Raw genomic sequence first — 18,781 nt, 5'->3', positions numbered from 1 at the left:
ATCCTGCCAGGAACGACATCTGCAAGGAGTTTGTATGTTCTGTCCGTGTTTGTGTGGGTTTCCTCCCATTCTACAAAAACATACTATATGGGACACAATCTACATAAAAAAAAAAAAAAAAGAACATACAAACTCCTTGCAGATATTATCCTTGGCAGGATTTGAAACCAGAGCTCTAGCGTTGCAAGGGTACAGTGCTAACCACTGAGCCACCATACTGTCCTCTTTTTGTAGAGATTGCCTTACAGGTGTATGAAGTCTTAATGGAGTTTTGCAGGATTTTATGACTGATGTCCTATCCTTAAGATAGGTAATCAATTGAGAGTTGTATGGATTTGATACCCAGGAACCCCTCAGATCAGGTGTTTGAAAATGCAGGGACACTTCCCAAGTGCCTCTTTTTCTTCACTAGTCATGTGATGTCATCTTCATTGGTCACATGGACTCATTGCAGCTCAGCTCCATCAAGGCCTGAGCTGTGATATCAAGCACAGTCACTGTACAAATATTATGAGTAAATTACATACAATAATCCAATATTATAAATAGAGAGGTTACAATGACGGTACAAGATGTGAGAAGCACCCAAGATACCTAGCTCATTCACCCAGGATTTTAGAGAGGGATATCTGGGTGATATATAATGGTAAACTACTCAATATATCAATGGTGACCACCATAAAGTCACCTTTGAGCGTCTATAAATTCACTCACCCAATGATGGGAATGGTAAGAAGTCCGGATCAGTATGCGTTATGACGCCAACACGCAAGCGTAAACTGACGACATCACCAAGCTCATACATACCGCAAAGAGTCAGGTACTGCCATGTGTACATAGCACGGCATCCCCCTCCGATCCATAGACTAGTTAGACTAAACAATACAGCTAAGGCGGGCAAAAATAGAATCTATGTGTAGTTATATAAAGAACAATTCTAAAACATATAGAAGACTGCTAATAAGAAGAATACAATAAAAAAAAAATCAACAATGGAATACAAATAATATGACAAATGTCAAAAGTGTGAAAAGACAATAATATCTAACAAAGTGAAAAAGTCTAAATATTTGCATAACAATGATAAATTACTATAAGTGAAGCTTCTGTTGACTCTGTATGCGTAATCACGGCATACAGACGACTTCAACAATGCTCAGCCACGCAACCACATTACACATGACAATCTAGGATAATGTGATAGCAACACAAAACAACAACAAAAACTCAAAGGATAATAAATCTAAATCCCTGATATAAAAAGTACAATTCATCCATATTTACAGAAAAGATGGATCACAGATTGGAATGGTCAAACAAAAGAATTAAATACATTTTTATTAATACTCATAAAAAGTGGATATACTACCAAAAGTGCGAGCTAGTCGCAAAAAAATAAGCCCTGGGTTTAGGCAAAAAATGTGTGTACCGGACCTCAGAACAGACAGACCTCAGCCGCACCCATGATATGATACTCAAAAAATGATTCAGTGATCAGGCAATCCCCCAGTATCAAGCCTTCCACACCAAGAGGAAAACCATGAACCACTATTTGCCAGTGTTAGAACTAGGGTTGAGCCGATCTTGACTTTTCAGGATCGATTTTAAAATCTGATTTCCGATCATTTTTCATTCGAACCCAATCTCGATCCCAATTCCGATCCCAATGCAAGTCAATAGGATTTTTTTATTAATCGGAGATCGGATTTTAAAAGCAATCCTATTCACTATACAGCATGGAATCTAACAATTGTTAGAATCCACGCTGTGTAGTGAATCACTAAAGTAGCCAGAGGATTTTTTTTTAATCCTCTGGCTACTTAGTCCCCCCTGGTGTCCACTTACCTCCAGAGATGGCTGCTCGGTGCCCGGTGCCTTCCTTCTTCTTTGCCTCGCTGCCACTCCATGCTGCTCCCTGCCCCCTCCCTGCCAGGTTAGGAGAGTTTGGGTGGGTTAGGAGAGTGTGGGCGGGTACTGGGAGGGGAGACGTCACATCTCTTCGCTCAGTACCCGCCCACACTCTCCTAAGCCACAAGCCCAGCCTACCTAGCGCTTTAAACACTAACCTGGGAGGCGGGGCAGCGAGGCAAGAAGAAGGAGGGCACCGGAGCAGCCATCTCTAGAGGTAAGTAGCTGCTAGAGAGGTTTAGTTTAGCCTCCCATTCGAATGAATGGAGGCAGCCGGTACGCAGGGGGTTAAGGCTGTTTGCCGGCTGCTTCCATTCATTCCTATGGAACTGCAGCGGAGTAAAGCATTGTGGGAAAAGATCACCGATCTCGATCCCACATAAAAAGATCATGTTCGGAATTCCAATGGCGATCGTGAAATTTTCTCGATCGCCGATCAGAATCCGATCTTTTCCGAACATGATCGCTCAACCTTAGTTAGAACCCTTCTACATATCTTACAGTGGTATAATGATAAGTCTATGTCTCACACTCACATTGGACTGTGACGGGATAGTTTGTACTCTGAGTCTTTCCCAAACGGTCACTATCTTACCTGGTCCCACACAAACTGACGTGCCTACCCCTAGGAAGCCTCAATAATCTGTGAGATAAAAGAAAACATTCAATGATGTAGCTAATACTATGTCTCCAAACACTCGGACCCCAATTCTAGCTTTATGTTCCAAATACGAGAAATAGATACCACTGTGTGCGAGTGAGATGAGTCTACGCCACACCCTCTCCAACAAATGCTTTTGAATGGTACTATAGAGATGACACTGGAAACCCCTATGTATGATCAGAGAAGTGCTGCACTAAGCTAGTCTCAGCTGTAAGGGGGCGCTCACACTACCGTTGGTGTCCGCTCAGCAGTGTCCATGGCTATTGTCCGTACAAGATTTTAGTAACGGACTCTAGTTGGTCCATTTGCAATTTCCATTCATTTCAATGGGATTTTATTTTGTGTCCATTTGTGTCCTTTAGTGTCTATTTACAACCATGTTTGTTTTTTCAAGACAAAAAAAAACAAAACGCAGGACTTTTCTGCCCGTTTGAAAAAATGGACGGTAAGTGTGCATTATTATTTTAACATTGAGGTCTATGGGCAACGAACATATAACAGACCGTTAATGATAGCCATCAGTTACTGTCCATTTGGGTTAATTTTTCTTAAAAAATGGACACCTTCTGAGTGGACACACATGGTAGTGTGAACCCTACCTAAAATGTATAAACCACTGAGAATAAACTTTAGTAAACCTGACTAAAAGCTCAACACGTTTCCACCACCAGTGGATTCTAGTACGTTCATCAGAAGCCATGAACATAGTTCAGCAATTATCTACCAGAGGACCAACCTTGCCTCTCCTGTCATGGCTCCTGCCCCTATGTCATATGCAGTAATCCTGTCTAACGCGTTTCCCTCACCAGTGGATTCTAGTAGGTTCATCAGAAGCCATGAACATAGTTCACCAATTATATACCGGAGTACTAGCCTTGCCTCTCCTGTTAAGGATCCTGCCCCTATGTCATATGCAGTAATCCTGTCTAACGCGTTTCCCCCACCAGTGGATTCTTTAAGTTCAATAGGAGCCATGAACATAGTTCAGCAATTATCTACCGGAGGACCAGCCTTGCCTCCCCTGTTATGGATCCTGCCCATAAGTCATACGCAGTAATCATGACTAACGCGTTTCCCCCACCAGTGGTTTCTAGTGGGTTCATCAGGAGCCATGAACATAATTCAGCAATTATCTACCAGAGGACCATCCTTGACCACATGTCATACACAGTAATCCAGACGAGCAGCCTGAACGATCACGTACAGCATGGTCGTGCAGGACTGGAGCACCCTGGGAGATACCTAAGCCCGGGACAGGTAAGTATTAATTTTTTCCACCTCCTCCAGCCTAATATATCCTGGACAACCCCTTGAATCAACTATGATAGTGTCCATTGTACAACCTCAAACTGGCCATTTTACATTCCCGCATAGTTGTATTGTTGGTGTATAAATATCTTTAGCTATTACAGAACATCATTTTTATATCATGAATTAGGGGAATCAGCTAAGTACATAGATAGTATTCACTGTTTACAAGAGGGAAGTTCTGTGATAGCAGTAACCATAGAGGCTTCTATTATAGCAGTAACCATAGAGGCTAACAGTCATAATGCATGAAACAAATATATAGTCTTCTTATGTATGAAAAGCAAGAGTGAGGTCAAGTGAAGGGTGCATGTGTCTCCAGCCTGTACTCCAATTCCCAGAAAATGAATAGATCTTGCATTCTACAAAAGCATTCTTTAATATATTTCTCATCGTATAGTGGTCGTCCGCTATAAAATACTTATAAAAGGAGGTAATTTCCAGTAAATAAAACTACTGCTGGTACTCAATATTATTTTATTAAATCATGTTACTGTGCACTGTAGATAAAGAATATAGTGTTGGTATCTGGAAGTCAACATGGACTGATCTTATTATTGTCTATATTTACAAATGGCTACAAATGTGTATTATTATGAATGGGCTGCGAGTCTGCTTGGCTCATAATAAACTAGGTTAAGTTCACATCAGTCTATTGTTCTAATCCATCATAGGATCAGAACAACGAACTGACAAATTAATATAGTGATGGATGCAGATGGAGAACATATCAGTTATCTTTGGCTGTAGTGTAAAAACAAACAAGGTGGAAGCTTTCTACTTTGGTTATAGTTCAAACAGATACATGCTCAAGTTCATCATCATCATTGTATTAGTTCTATTGTGTCAGTCTGTTGTTCTGATCCTTTTTAATTGAGACTCTCCTGCTTGGCATGACTAGAAAGCATTCAAGCTGGATTCACACTTGAGTTAGAATTTACATAAAAGACTGCAATAGGACATTTCTCTCTGCTGGTTTCAGCATAAACCTGGCGGAAACCCAATGGCCCCATTATAGTTTATGGGGTCCGCAGGTTTCCGCGTGTAACTGCTTTTTAATCGGAAGCAGTCGGTCACTGACAGTACTGCCCAGTGATATCACGGTCTCATACATGGGATGGGAGTTATTCATCAGCATGGAGCTCACCATGGGCAGTATCCTTCTGTCACCCACCACCTGTACTGGATCCAGGGGGCTCCCCAGGACAGAGCTGGCCCTTCTAATCAGGCTGTCAAGTCTATTTCTGTCCCTGGCTAGTATACTACACCCCCAGCTGGCCACTCCGATGGCTGATGCTACCACAGAGTTGAAAAAGACCCTAAGAAGTACCTCCTGGACTCCAAAGACCCTCAGCCTCCTGAGCAGGTAGAGGCTGCTGTGACCCTTTCTGTGCAGCGCCTCCAGGTGATCAGCCCAGTCCAGCTTATTATTGAGGAGTTCACCCAGGTACTTATAGGTCTTGACCATCTTAAAGTCTGCCCTAGATATGTTAGAAACCCCATAGTTTTCTGCCATGATAAGCAAATCCGAATATAAGTTTATGTGAGAATGATTAGAAGAAACCAATGAGACAAATACAATCTGCTGACAACCAACAAAAAGCTGCTTCATGTAATTACTCAGATTGTCTGACAACAGAACCTGCCTCTTCTACTCGCTATGTCACCTTTAAAAATGTTCTTCTTCATTGACTTCTACTAGAACTAATGTCACAGCTTGAAATATTTATTTGGTTTTCATTGCTTCCGCGAGCGAAATACAACATGCTAATCTAATGGCATAATAGTGAATGTGACACTCATTCTACTAATATTCTCACGTTGGGACCAGCGGAATAACACTTACACTCAGACCTGCTATCTTGTCTGACTTATTAGATGCTCGACTGTCTCCTCTAATCATTGAGATGCAGCTGTAAACCCACAGGTACTGATGTGGCTACATTACAGAAGAGAAATGATGATGTGGTCCTTGCCATACTAGTACATACAGAGAGTGAATGATGAAGACGATTGATGCTTGCTTCAGTTAGGGAATCAGCAACAGAATATGTCAAGACAGAAAGCTTCTTTCTTCTAAAGTAGTCATTATACGATGCATACTGTATAGGTTGTCCAGCCGCATGGAATTTACAAAAGCTTACAACTAATATAAAAAAAAACTGAGTAATACTCACTCCTCTAATCTCCTGCTGCGCTTTTAAATCCCTGTCTGTATCTGTATCCTGGTCTTCAGCACTTATGATTAGAGATGAGCGAACACTAAAATGTTCAAGGTTCGAAATCCGATTCGAATAGCTGCTCACTGTTCGAGTGTTCGAACGGGCTTCAAACCCCATTATAGTCTATGGGGAACATATACTCGTTAAGGGGGAAACCCAAATCCGTCTCAGGAGGGTCACCAAGTCCACTATGACACCCTAGGAAATGATACCAACACCCTGGAATGACACTGGGACAGCAGGGGAAGCATGTCTGGGGGCATAAAAGTCACTTTATTTCATGGAAATCCCTGTCAGCTTGCGATTTTCGCAAGCTAACTTTTTCCCATAGGAATGCATTGGACAGCGCTGATTGGCCAGAGTACGGAATTCTACCAATCAGCGCTGGCTCTGCTGGAGGAGGTGGAGTCTAACATCGCTCCACACCAGTCTCCATTCAGGTCCGACCTTGGACTCCGCCTCCTCCGGCAGAGCCAGCGCTGATTGGCCGAAGGCTGGCCAATGCATTCCTATGGGTATGCAGAGACTCAGCAGCCCATCAGATGTAGCAGAGCCGAGGGTGCACTAGAACCCTTGTGCACACTCGGCTCTGCTACATCAGAGCCGAGGGTGCACTAGAACCCTTGTGCACACTCGGCTCTGCTACATCAGATGTAGCAGAGCCAAGGGTGCACTAGAACCCTTGTGCACACTTGCCTCTGCTACATCAGAGCTGAGGGTGCACTAGAACCCTTGTGTACACTCGGCTCTGCTACATCAGATGTAGCAGAGCCGAGGGTGCACTAGAACCCTTGTGCACACTCGGCTCTGCTACATCAGATGTAGCAGAGCCGAGGGTGCACTAGAACCCTTGTGCACACTCAGCTCTGCTACATCAGAGCTGAGGGTGCACTGGAACCCTTGTGCACACTCAGCTCACGCTAATAGAATGCATTGGCCAGCGCTGATTGGCCAATGCATTCTATTAGCCTGATGAAGCAAAGCTGAATGTGTGTGCTTAGCTCAACTACTCCACCGGCGTAGTTGAGCTAAGCACACACATTCAGCTCTACTTCATCATGCTAATAGAATGCATTGGCCAGCGCTGATTGGCCAGAGTACGGAATTCGACCAATCAGCGCTGGCTCTGCTGGAGGAGGCGGAGTCTAAGGTCGGACCAGAATGGAGACTGGTGTGGAGCGATCTTAGACTCCACCTCCTCCAGCAGAGCCAGCGCTGATTGGTCGAATTCCGTACTCTGGCCAATCAGCGCTGTCCAATGCATTCCTATGGGAAAAAGTTTATCTCACAAAAATCACAATTACACACCCGATAGAGCCCCAAAAAGTTATTTTTAATAACATTCCTACCTAAATAAAGGTTATCCCTAGCTATCCCTGCCTCTACAGCTATCCCTGTCTCTTAGTCACAAAGTTCACATTCTCATATGACCCGGATTTGAAATCCACTATTCGTCTAAAATGGAGGTCACCTGATTTCGGCAGCCAATGACTTTTTCCGATTTTTTTCAATGCCCCCATTGTCGTAGTTCCTGTCCCACCTCCTCTGCGCTGTTATTGGTGCAAAAAAAGCGCGAGGGAAGGTGGGAGGGGAATCAAATTTTTTTGGAGTTTGCCACGTGATGTTCGATTCAAATCGAACACATCGAACAGCCTGATATCCGATCGAACATGTGTTCGATAGAACACTGTTTGCTCATCTCTACTTATGATGTTAACAAATAATGTAGCATATTTTATTAACTCAGAAATTCCGCACTTTATTTCCCTGTTCTCTAGTGATAACTGAACTCTATGTACCTCTTACAATGAACAGGTAGACAGGCTCTTGTATAATGCAGGGAAGTTGAAGCTAGGGGTGGGGTGGGGTGGGGTGGGACACATTAAATAGATAGATCTCAGACATCTTATAATGTAGAAAAGTGATCCTGGTTTGATACGAAAGATGAGATTATCTGCTTTCATAGGGCATTCTGTTAATAAAGTACACTATGTGATCAAAAGTATCCGGACACCTGGCTGAAAATGACTTACCAGTTGGTGGCGCCCTCCATCGGTAATGCTGGATACAATATGGCGTTGGCCCACCCTTAGCCTTGATGACGGCTTCCACTCTCGCAGGCAGACGTTCAATCAGGTGCTGGAAGGTTTCTTGGGGAATGGCAGCCCATTCTTCACGGAGTGCTGCATTGAGGAGAGGTATAGATGTAGGTCGGTGAGGCCTGGCACGAAGTCGGCGTTCCAAAACATCCCAAAGGTGTTCTATAGGATTCAAGTCAGGACTATGTGCAGGCCAGGCCATTACAGAGATGTTATTGTCGTGTAACCACTCCGCCACAGGCCGTGCAGTATGAACAGGTGCTCCATCGTGTTGAAAGATGTAAACGCCATCCCCGAATTGCTCCTCAACAGTGGGAATCAAGAAGGTGTTTAAAACATCAATGTAGGCCTGTGCTGTGATAGTGCCACGCAAAACAACATGGAGTGCAAGCCCCCTCCATGAAAAACACAACCACACCATAACACCACCGCCTCCGAATTTTACTGTTGGCACTACACACGCTGGCAGATGATGTTCACCGGGCATTCGCCATACTCACACTAGCTCTCACCACTTTAAACTCGTAGTCCTTACAAAAACATCCCAATGTCTTTCATCCCTCATAGGACTCATCAGGGGATGGAGAAAGTTCCCCACAAGTTCACTGCAGAGGAAGAGGTATAGTCAAAAGCCTCTGAACCCTAAGGGATTGTTGACATGGAGGAAAAAGTCGCGGAAACCTTTTCCACCATGTGAACATTCTGTACGGCTAGAATTCGGCTCCTGTTTAGGCCTGAATGAATGGACCTAAAAAGGAGCGTGTCTGGAGCCGCGAACGCCACGGCTGATTCAACCTCGGAATCCGCGGCAAGATAGCTTATGTCACTTCTGTTTTCCGCTACTAGCTAGTGGGAAAAAAGTGAGAGGCTCCCATTTAAGTTTTTGGAGGTGGGTTTTGAGGCAGATTCTGCGTCAAAATCCGCTGCCAAAAACTCAGCGTGAACATACCCTAAGGGAGCGCACATATCTGCACTGCATTGTAAAGAGTACCAGAGAGGCTGAAGTGAAGCATCTATAACCAGCACCGTCCATTCCAGTGCCTTATGACCTCCTTCACACAGTACAGCCCTTTTCCATATAGTATTTTGGTCTGTGTGTACACAAGTTTCCCATTTTTCTATATATATATTGTTGGTGCTCCCCATGTAGTTATCATTCCCCATTTTGTATCACAGCCTCCCCACAGAGTCTCTCCTTTACTATATGCTGCTTACAATAGTCATTTTTGCAATGAAGGGTTAATTTTCTCCTTTCTGAGAAGGATCACATACATCTCACTCCAGTGCACCAGAGGGCAGGGTAATAAATAGATAACGCACAAACTGTCAGATATTGAAAAAAATCAGAAAGGAGATCATAGGAATGTATCTGAGCCTAGAGTGTCGAGGGTGACTTAAGGGTCCTCTTCCTTCTGGGCTCAGTCACCACTGTGACCACTGCAATCTCTATAGCTATACCAGTGATTATCAGACTGTCGACATCTCTTCTGTCTAAATAGTAGTCAGACCGCAATGTGCATAGAGCCTTAGAGGCACAGGGCGACATCTAAATTTGCTGACGCCTTTGTGTTCAATTATCTGAATGCTCCTTTGTTTCATAAATGGACAGGTCAGAAAATAATGTGTAACAAAAAGAAACCTATGCAAGTGTCATAAACTTCAGCGAGGGGAACCTTCAGGAGACGATAATGGTGCCCAGCAATAAGAAGTCTATAAGTCATCAACAAGTGCAGGGACAATAGTGCTTAGAAACACTGGCATAAGAATGGCGGGGCCCCGTGGTGAACTTTTGACATGGCTCCCCCCACCCAAGAAGGTGTAATGGGTAGAGATGAGCGAACACTAAAATGTTCGAGGTTCGAAATCCGATTCGAACAGTCGCCCACTGTTCAACTGTTCGAACGGGTTTCAAACCCCATTATAGTCTATGGGGGGAAATACTCGTTTCAGGGGTACGCAACATTTGATCAAATTCTACTTACCAAGTTCATGAGTGAGGGTCAGGCTGGATTCTTCCCCCTGTGCAGCGTCCCCGCTACAGTATTCGAAATACTCGCACTCAATCAAATACTACTAGCTGTTCGAAGTTAAGATTCAATGCAGAACCAGCTTTGAATTGGAAGAATGCTATACATTGCCAATCAACGCTGGTTCTTCTCTTACCTTTAGAAGCCTTCTCCCTGCGCAGCGTCCCGTGTCCTTCTCCAGCTCTGAATTCACTCTGCCTAGGCATCGGGCCTGGGCAGAGCCGACTGCGCATGTCCGCGCAGGAGAAGACTTCTAAAGGTAAGAGAAGAACCAGCGTTGATTGGCAATGTATAGCATTCTGCCAATCAACGCTGGTTCTGCATCGAATCTTAACTTCGAACAGCGAGTAGCATTTGATCGAGTACGAGTATTTCGAATACTGTAGTATTCGATCGAACACCTACTCGATCGAGTACTAGTCGCTCATCTCTAGTAATAGGCTTAAAGGGAATGTATCGTCAAAAAATGAGCTGTAGTTTTCATTATATTTTTATGTCAAACCTATTTATTAAGAACTTTTCGGCGCAGCTGCTTTTAATTTTCCATGTTTCTAGTAGAGATGAGCGAACCAGTTCGGATCAAACCAGGTTCAATCTGAATTTTCCAAAAGACTTGAAGATGACCCCAAACTCTCAGGTTGGGGTTGTCTTCAAATGTTTTGGAAAATTTGTCACTCAAAAACCGGACCCCAGAGAATAATAAGTGAAGGTGCGGAATATATATATAATGAATATATATATATATATATATATATATATATATATATATATATATGTAATGAAATTTTTTTTTTTTTTAAAAATAATAATAAATTCTTAAAAAATATTTGTAACATTTTTTTGCTATGCTGACAAACACATCTAGGCTACATTACCCAATATAAGCATACATATCCTAAGCTTGCCATCTGTTTATTAGACTAGCAGACCATGCTACGACTGAATACGGAGAGGTTTACTACTAGTATAATTATGTATGCAAACACATAGTGGTCCATGAGATAATAAGATTATTAATTTGCGTGGTAACAGTATGAGAGCTCTGATTTCCTCTGCAGATTGCCATGGGCTGATGTTGGAAATCCCTCCAGTGCTGAGGGACGTAAGATGTGTGCATTGCTGCGGCTTCCCAATGATAATACTGCGTACACAACCTACATGTTAAATATGTCTCAAAAGGCCAAGCGTGCAGCTGCTACCTAATAAGTCCTAAGCATAAGAAAGCAGGCAGCTTGAAGAAGAAGGAAATCATCATGGACTACACACTATATCCAGAGCAGAAGGCGCATTAGAGATGATCAAGAGATTGTCCGCAGTGCACACAGGCAGTTCTGGTGGAGCTGGTACAAAGTCTCTGGCAGCTGGTGATTATTAGATTGTGTTAAACTGTGCAGTAATGCTTGCAGGGGAATATTAACCCTTAGAGGGGTCTTCAGTTTTGTGTAAATAACAGTTATGAACAGTAGAGAGTTTTTATGCTCTGCAGCTGTGGCTGACGTCTAGGGATAAGTGAACCGATTCATTTAGGACCAAATCCGCCCCGAAATTTCCCAAAAAAATTTGACAAAATTTTTTGGGTTTGTCACCCACTATTATACTCAAATACTATTATACTCTACAGTCCCCTAAGACCCCAGAGAATAATACGTGAAGGCCTAGGGATAGTGAGGGAAAATAACCTGCAGTTATACTCTCCTTGCCTTATGTCTCCTGGATGGCCAGTAATCTCTTCAGGTCTCTTCTGGTCTCTGTCTGATGCCACACGCCCTGGGATCACCATTGAGACCTATGATTGGGCCACAGGGGTTATATTGGATATGCCCCATATGACCACTGAGGCCAGTTATTGGGCCGCAGTGGTGACCAAGATGCATGGAGGCCTGAACAGACCTGAAGATGACACCGGGATAATTTTAGCATGAGTAGCACATTTGATACACTAAATATTTCAATTTGGAGCATAACAAACTACAGATAAAGATACTGATACTTACATAGTTACATAGTAGATGAGGTTGGATGAAGACATCAGTCCATCAAGTCCAATCTATAACCCTACAATCCCTACAGTGTTGATCCAGAGGAAGGTAAAAACCCCATGAGGCTTATGCCAATTGCTCCATTTCAGGGGAAAAATTCCCTCCTGACTCCAATCTGGCAGTCAGTATAAAAACCCCGGATCAAAACCTACTTGTAGCGATTTTGCAGGCAAATTCAATGAATAGTTAAAGTAATTTCAAGGCAGCACGGTACCCATTGACCGGTGTACATCCACTGAGCAGTAATGACCCCCTGAAATGGCCTATTGAAACCTGTGACCATTCACTGACTACAACTGGGGTCCGATACAACCATTGGATTGGCTGTGAGACATGTCACCACTTCTGGAGGTCATCACTGGAGCAGGAAGCACAAAATAGGGTGGATGGACATGCAGAGCCAACTTAGTCTAAAGGTATTTAAAATTGATGATTTCATCCAAAACTATTGTTAGTCAGGTAAAATGTAACAATAAATGATGGTTTTAGCTGACAGGCAGCCAACATATGGAAAAAGTTGACAGTGTTTAAGATTTTGTTTCATAGTCACTAGTCCTTTACTGTGTATGTAGTCCTACAGGCTGTTACTTGAAGGATCCTTCTGTGAGATGTCAAATCCTGGCCCGGAGTAATTGAATATGAAGGGTCAGTTTGAAGACTGTAATGGCCAATATGGACTAAATTGTATATCAGATCTTAGACAGTCAACCATCAACACCTTGGTGTGAATGGTCCCCTTTAGACTACACCTCAATAGGCATCAAGTAGGTATAAAATCTTACAGTGGGGAGGAAAAGGGGAGTCAAGTTTGGATAAGCTGGTCTTTATCAGCGGTGACATTCTTGGTGTGTAATATAAATGCCCAGACTGGGTAATGTGTCTCCCTTAAAATGGTATTTCGAAACATATTGCTTCCAAGTAATGTGCAGTCATCCATCATTGTGTTGTCCAGTTATTATCTGCTAGGAGATAGAGCATTTGACATTTTTATTGAGAAATGTTATTTTCTATAAACCGGTTTATTGCTCAGTGTACATGATGTTTCTTGCTTCCTTCTATCAGTGACATGTAAGCTGTTATGGGTGGTAGACAAGAGTTTCCAGCAGTACGGGTACGCAAAACCCATTACGAGAAAACATACACCAAACATCAAATTTCAGGGCTTGTCTATCAAATAATTTCAGGGGCGTATCTATAAATCAATGACCATATAACAATGGTAAGAATTGGGTCCCCTTTGATAACAAACAGTTAAAACAGGACAGTGGTTGTGGAAATAATGTATTTTCTCTTGATATTTTTAAGTAAATGTGTTTGAAGGAATTTACTCATCTTGTCTCACCTCTCCTGGGTATCTCTGGGACTTATGGATGCCAACTGGAGGCTTGTAGGGGCGTCGGGAACTGATGGACACCCGGAAGAGGTGAGGAAGGTTGTCCTTCCCTTCCCTGGACCTCCACTTTGGGGTCTGAGGAGAACTTACAGTATACCGTATTTTCCGGACTATAAGGCGCACATAAAAACCTACGATTTCCTCAGAAATCGTAAGTGCGCCTTATAGTCCGGTGCGCCTTATATATGGATGGAAGCGGCGGCAAAGTCTGCGTGCCGCTTACATACATACATAAAAGGCACCGTAAGGGTGCATTCACACTACGGAACGCCGGCGTGTATCACAGCCGTACACGCCGGCGTTACAGCAGGGCTGCCGGACACTTCCCATTCATTTCTATGGGAGCCGGCATGTGAGCGCTCCCCATAGAAATGAATGGAAAAAAGCAGTCCATTCATTTCTATGGGGAGCGCTCGCATGCCGGCTCCCATAGAAATGAATGGGAAGTGTCCGGCAGCCCTGCTGTAACGCCAGCGTGTACGGCTGTGATACACGCCGGCGTTCCGTAGTGTGAATGCACCCTTAAAAGTTATATTAAACTACCCCCCCGTTTTAAAATAAAACCCTGAAACAGAATGTGAAACTTACCGAGCGGTGCAGGGTGGGCGGGCATTCAGGCCTCCTCTTCCTCTGATGTCCTGACCACTTCCTCCGGCGCTCGCGAGCTGATAATGGCCTGGGCGCATGCGCAATATCATAATGCTTCTACTACGGCTACTGCGCATGCGCCCAGGCCATTATCAGTTCGCAAGCGCCGGAGGAGGAGGACGGAACATCGGAGGAAGAGGAGGCCTGAATGCCCTCCCACCCTGCACCGTTCGGTAAGTTTCACATTCTGTTTCAGGGTTTTATTTTAAAACGGGGGGGGGGGGGTAGTTTAATATAACTTTTACGGTTAGGCTCTATCAGCATGATTTTGCTGATAGAGCCCCTTTAACTCCTCGCCTGCTGAGCGCTTCCAATAGAAGCGGCTGGCACGCGGGGGGTTAAGCGGCTACTGGCAAAGTCTGCGTGCCGTCGCTTTCAATAACATATAATGCGCACCGGACTGCGCCTTATAGTCCGGTGCGCCTTATATATGAACCGAGACGGACTATAAGGCACTCATGGGCAATGCGCCTTATAGTCCAGTGCGCCTTATAGTCCGTAAAATACGGTAATAGCATTTTGTGGATTTTTTTGTTCAGACGAACCCAAAACTTTTTTTTTTTTATGTAGATTGTGAGCCCCACATAGAGCTCACAATGTACATTTTTCCCTATCAGTATGTCTTTTTTGGAATATGGGATGGAAATCCATGCAAACACGGGGAGAACATACAAACTCTTTGCAGATGGTTTTTTGCCCTTGGCAGGATTTGAACACCAGGACCCCAGCGCTGCAAGGCTGTAGTGCTAACCACTGAGCCACCGTGTGGCCCCTAGACGAACCCAAAACTTTTGGTAATTTTGGGACGAATCTGATTCTAAACCAATTGGTTCACCCATCCCTAGTTATAATATGATCTAAATACTGACAATATTAAATATGTACTAAAACCTATTAGCAGTACCAATTACATGATATAATATAATACCACTATTATAATGACAGTAAAATATCTGTAAATCTACTTTTATTTATTTAAATGTGGCTCTCGACCACCAGTCTCAGTCACAGGATGTAGCTCATGGTGAACGAAATATGTTGGCACTATGTTATGTCACAGTATGGGGATAATGCACACAGTACAAGGAATATGAACACAGTGATGTTACAGTACATGGATAGTTACATAGAAGATGAGGTTGGATGAAGACATCAGTAATTCAAGTCCAACCTATAACCCTACAGTCCCCTACAGTGTAGATTGAGAGGAAGGCACAAAAACCCCATGAGACTGATGCCAATTGCCCCATGTCAGAGAAAAAAAACCTTTCCGACTCCAATCTGGTATTCAGTATTAGACCCTGGATTGACGTGTCTCAATATCTAAAACCTATAACATTTTTCTCTTTAAGAAAGGCATCCAGTCCCTCTTTGAACTTGCTCAATGAATCCACCATCACCATTTCCTGGGGCAGAGAGCTCCAGAGCCTCGCTGTTCTTACTGTGAAGAATCCCCTTCTATGTTTCTGGTGAAACCTTCTCTCCTCCAGACGTAGAGGATGTCCTCTTGTCACTGTCACTGGCCTAGGAGTAAAAATATCCTTAGAAAGTTCTTTGTATTGTCCCTTCATGTATTTGTACATTGTTATTAGATCCCCCCGTAGACGTCTTTTCTCTAAACTGAATAACCCCAAGTCCGTTGTACTAAAATCCACCCATTCCCCTAATAATCCTGGTCGCCATTCTCTGTACTCTCTCTAGTTCAGCTATGTTCTTCTTGTACACTGGGGCCCACATCCTACTCCAGTCACGTTACACATTCCCAACAATCTCTACTCTTAACAATTCTGCTCAAAAGTTTACTAAGTAAATCGAAGTTCTTTCAAAAGCAACACATACCTTTTATCTAAAAAAAAATAATAATCTCTAGCCAAATACTAGTAAGTATGTTTATTAATCTTCCCTCCTAGCACATCAGTGAACAGGTTAACCACAGAGATTCCACCAGCGGGATTAGAATGAAGTGCAGAACAAACTGAAAATGATCTAAATCTAAATTAAAAACTTTTGATTCATCCTGTGTTTTTAAGATTGGAGCTCGGGAATTCCTTTATTTTTGATGGGTTAATTAAATAAGTAATTAAATCTTAAAACAAACTGCGATCTGAATCAATTCTATTTGTTTACGGATTTATGGGAGGTTTTAGAATCAATAATCATCAGCAGAATTGCAGAAAGAATGAATGCGCCGGCACGTCTATACGCATCACATATCTCGCCATCCTCTTCCAAGTTCTGGCCCGGATTTCAATTGTCAGATATTTATTTCCTGATTCCCTACCATTGTCATAGTAATGAAGTCTTTTGTGTTTGACCACCTCCACAGTTCCATCTACACAGAAAGTAATAAAAAATAAAAAAAATTACCGGCCTCGAGATGTTGTTACGTTGTTAAAATTCTATTCACACATTTCTTACTTCTTTTCGAGTTCTTGTTTCTTCTCAAATGAGATAGAACTTTATCAGATTATAGAATATGACTCATTACGCAGAGATCTGGGGGAAACAGCGTCTCCCTAAATATTACGACAAATTGTCATTTGGCAATTTAGGAAAAGCATGTGGCCACAGCAAGGGGAACTTGAAAGAAGCCATTTTTCCACTTTTTATAGTTTCTTATTAAAAATAATGAGGGAGGAAAGAGAAATATCTAAGAAATAAATAACATGAGAAAGAATCTAGGTTTCCAAGTAACATGTAATTTTTTACATAAGGTTTAAAGGGCTGATTTTATTTACGTTTGATCTAGATCTGAAAAGTAACATTTGGGCTGTATTCACACTTTTCCACTTACTACTGAATACCCCACTGGAGATTGTATCCTATTTAATGGGAAGAATAGTGCAAGATGCAATAGTATTCTTACTGTAAACATACTGGATACTTACAGACCACATTATAAGTAACTTCGGTCCATCAGGCACTGTGAAGGATCCAGCACTCAGCGGCATAACTTGGAATGGCAGGGCCCCGTGGTGAACTTTTGACATGGCCACCCCACTGCCACCAGGCCCCCTAATGTCCCAGGCCCTTTGGCAGCCGCTACCACTGCTATCCCGATAGTAATGCCCCTGTCGGCACAACAGTGCTGTGCAAAGGTTTCCGACCGGTGTTGAAAAATGCTATAGAATAAAAAATATAAGGGTTAACATAATTTTTGCCAATAAACAAAATGAAGTGAACGAAGAAAAGAGAAATCTAAATCCTATCAATATTTAGTGTGGCCGTCCTTTGGAGGAGGAGTTCTGGAAGTGATGATATAGAACCCACAGACCCTGACCCTGATCATCCAGTCTGTCTGGGATTACATGAAGAGACAGAAGGATTGGGCAAGCCTACCTCCACAGAAGATCTGGGCTTAGGAACAATGTCTCTACCAAGTTCCTTTAAAACAGTAATGGTGGACAGGTGGCGCAGTACTCACGGGAGGCTGCCATGACAGTACTCTCGGTACTCTATGGGGGTTGCTAGGGGAGGAGCGCCATTTTAGTGCAAATCTCCAGAGGAGGGCTTATAAGGCACCGCCATCATTTCCTAGTCATTCTGGGAAGCAAGCAATCCCATCTTCCCTTTAGAGAGGTTTTTGATTTTATGGTTGGGGAGGATGTTTTAGTTGCTTGTCTTGTCATGGCACCGGGGTTGCAGGGTAAGGAGTTTCTAGAGTTGGTTTTGAAATTCTGTGGGGGAAACATGGCGGGTAGTTTCCCCCTTAAATTTAACGGTGTGGTCTGGCTTGCTTTTGAACTCATGCTGGGTGGTCTCCCAGGGAGGGGCTTTTAGTGGTTTGGTGCTATAGCCACCTGGAATTTTTGGTGCCCCTGAGCCTGTGGTTTTGCGGCTGGTGTAAGTTGGTATTGGTGGTCAGAGTTGTGGCCAGATCTTTTTAGTTCCAAGGTCCCTCTCATACATTTATTCTCAGTTTTCTGGTTGGGGGGGTTGTTATAGTTAAATGGGTATAAGTTTTGAATATTTCAACTATTTATTTTTTATGCATATTTGGGCTTTGCTAGCTCATTATTTATATGTTTTGTATTATATTAAATGGCTGCTGTGGCCAAATAATCCAACCCTTATTGCGGTGTGTCTTATTTACAGGGAAAGGGGGGTAACTGGGAGGGGTTGGAAGGAGAAGGGTTGGGGTTGGTGATGCAGAAGTACAGTAATATGAGGGGATGATCCTTACTAAGCAGAATCAGTGGTACAAGTATCATGCCTGCAAGTGTACCTAGAGGAATAGAAGGAAGGCAAAGGGCGGTCACACCAAATCATGATGGGATTGAAATATATCTTTTATTCATTCACTTTATTTTGTCGACAAAACAAAACCAATGAAGTCAGCATTTATTCAACATCTGCTTAAAAATTTTGCACAGTATTTATATAATACAATCATACAATGACAAATAACAGCTCCATACATAGATCAAGGTCACAACAGTACTATACAATGCTAAACTACCACTGTAATACAGT

Source organism: Leptodactylus fuscus, chromosome 5, assembly GCF_031893055.1.
Source record: "Leptodactylus fuscus isolate aLepFus1 chromosome 5, aLepFus1.hap2, whole genome shotgun sequence".
Lineage (NCBI taxonomy): Eukaryota > Metazoa > Chordata > Amphibia > Anura > Leptodactylidae > Leptodactylus > Leptodactylus fuscus.
This window is presented reverse-complemented; position numbering follows the sequence as displayed.